This window comes from Engraulis encrasicolus, chromosome 21, assembly GCF_034702125.1.
Source record: "Engraulis encrasicolus isolate BLACKSEA-1 chromosome 21, IST_EnEncr_1.0, whole genome shotgun sequence".
Classification (NCBI taxonomy): Eukaryota; Metazoa; Chordata; class Actinopteri; order Clupeiformes; family Engraulidae; genus Engraulis; species Engraulis encrasicolus.
Genome location: NC_085877.1, coordinates 27472175 through 27474674, shown reverse-complemented (window position 1 = coordinate 27474674; position 2500 = coordinate 27472175). Strand labels below are relative to the sequence as shown.

The window sequence follows — 2500 nt, the reverse complement described above, 5'->3', positions numbered from 1 at the left end:
GCATCTCCCCTTGCCAATGATTGTGATTTTAGTTTTATTTTGTTTTTTTCTTAACGGTCTGGAAGGATGGTGCTTTGTGTTCACACGTTTATTTATTTACTACGTAGATGGCGCAGGAAGATATGCATCTCTACTGACCTCTGCCAGGGGGTAGGAAACATTACAGTCGCCATCTAACCCTTACCTTTTATTTTAACTTTTGTTTTCTTTTGTTTTTGGTTCCACCATCCCAACCAACCACTGATACCAAAGTGGACCCTCTTCAAGCAACATACCGGTGTCATAGCCAGGTTCCGTGCTTGAAGAAAGCAGAGCTTGTCCCATCCATTTGTCTGAATAATCTGATTATTTTCTCTTATGAAACATCCTTACAACAACATAGGTACATCGAGTACTTCACATTGACTCAAGGTGCAAATGTGCAGTTTTTTTTCGCGCTACAAGATACTTGAATACATAATATAATCGATGCAAACTCAACTGTGACCCTGAAGAGGGGGTTTAGTCCAATATTCCATAACATTCCATGCATTAGTGTTTTCTAAATGACAACTTGTTTTATATTGACTGAGACAACATTAAAGTAAACGAAGGTAATAATAGTTGGATTGGAATATATAGGAATATTGGGTTACCCTACATTAACTTCATAATCAATTCATCAACTAATTGAGTCATTCATTCATTCATTCATTCATTCATTCCTAATCAATTCATTCATCACATAATGGTATCATTCATACATTGAACCATCAAATTATATGGTACAATAAGTATACACTATAACGGAACTGCATATTGCACCTTTAGTAAAGACATAGTGAAAATAGAATAGAGGAATTGTAATATACTCCACACAGCATGAAAATCTACACTGAGCTGTCAAGGTGTTGCCTATCATAAATTAATAACACATCAAAAAGAGACTGTGTGGAGACCTGAGTTTTCAGCTAGGTCATCAGTAACCTGTCTACCACACCCCATCGGCTGTGATACACAAGGCTACTTTTTGAGCAACATTGCTAGGGAGCATCACTAAGAGATGCTGGTGGGCACTTCCCTCCTGATAGACCAAATATTTTTCACCACAGGAACTTGTATGATTTACAGTACCTTCCCCAATCATCCCGTTAAAATATATGGAAGCATACCATGTCTCCAAAAAATGTGTCTTTTTGCCTGTCATAATCTGGATTAATCAGAATATTAATGTAAAGGTGGCTGTGACACTGTTATGCCCCAGCAAAACTGCTCAAAAGGCTGCTTCCTCATGTATCATCACCAGCCTGAAAGACTAATGATGTCACAATGACTAACTATCACGATGGGATAAGATCTCACCAAGCTACTGTAGTGTGAGGTAATGATTCCAACCAGTGGTAGGGGTGAGTCGGGATTGCCTCCACCTCTTCCCCGCCCACTCCGATTACACCAGGGAAACTGATTGGCTGGGCTGCCGACTGAGCACTGTAATGTGACCGCTTGATTGGCTGAATGGACGTACTGTACAGCTATGGCTGTGCACTGCACTGGCACTGCACTGCACTGCGCTGACAATAAGCTGCATACTTAGGTGCAAACGGGACTGATGAAAAGGTTTTGGAAACCAGAAAGGAAGTATTTTCATTTTCATGTCCATTTAGGACACTGATGTCTTGATGGCCAATGTTGACCAACGTCTCGTCTTGAACGTTTTTATGAGAACAAAGCAATAGATGATTGCTTGTAGCGTTCAATAGTTTTTCGCAAGAAAAGTCTACATAGAGAGTTATGCTTACGTAGTAAAAACAGAAAAAGAACAAGCTGTCCCCCAGCACAGCATGTTCAGAGCCACATGAATCTTAAAGTATGGCTAGTGATGTTGTGTCTTCTGGTGTCCCCAGAAGATGACCACAGAGGTTGCAGACAGTCAGACAGACAAACAGACAGACAGACAGACAGACTGGGTCATTGCAATATCTTGCCCAATCATCTCCTGTCATTTCCTAATCTGTCAAGTTTAAGGTGTTGACACTTTGATATTCTATATAAACAAATTTCACAATTGAAATTTTTAAAAAATAATCAAGTAGAATACTCTATCAGGAACAGTATTTATATTTATTGAACATTTTAAGAATGTCCAAAAGATAAAGCGTTCTGAGCTTTACTGTTAGAGCACCCGTATCAAAAGGTCTGGATCCACGCAGCGCTTCCGTTTTTTCCTTTTATTCAGATAAAGCGTTTCTTTTTGTTGTTTTTACGTGTGATTACGTTTTATTGTGTTATTGTTTGCTGTTATGCTGTGTTTACTGTATGTGTCCTACTTGTGCATTACACAGTTGACATTTTATCCACCATCAGCAGTGTCTAAACTTGTGAGAGTGACTGAGAGTGTGTGAAGTGTGTCTGTGGATAGAGAGTGTGAGTAATGCTAGCCAAGTTGCCTATCTATCTTTAACCAGACAAAATGGCTACCGTACACACGGCACTCACACCTGTCGCGAAACCTCGGGCCTCG

The 2500-nt window shown here is 39.8% G+C and overlaps 1 protein-coding gene across 4 annotated transcripts in view; it reads left to right on the top strand.

The window, feature by feature from the left end:
• Nucleotides 1-2500, top strand: part of casq1b (calsequestrin 1b) — a 53306-nt gene that overhangs the window by 34115 nt on the left and 16691 nt on the right. The gene's annotated exons all lie outside the window — the stretch shown is intronic.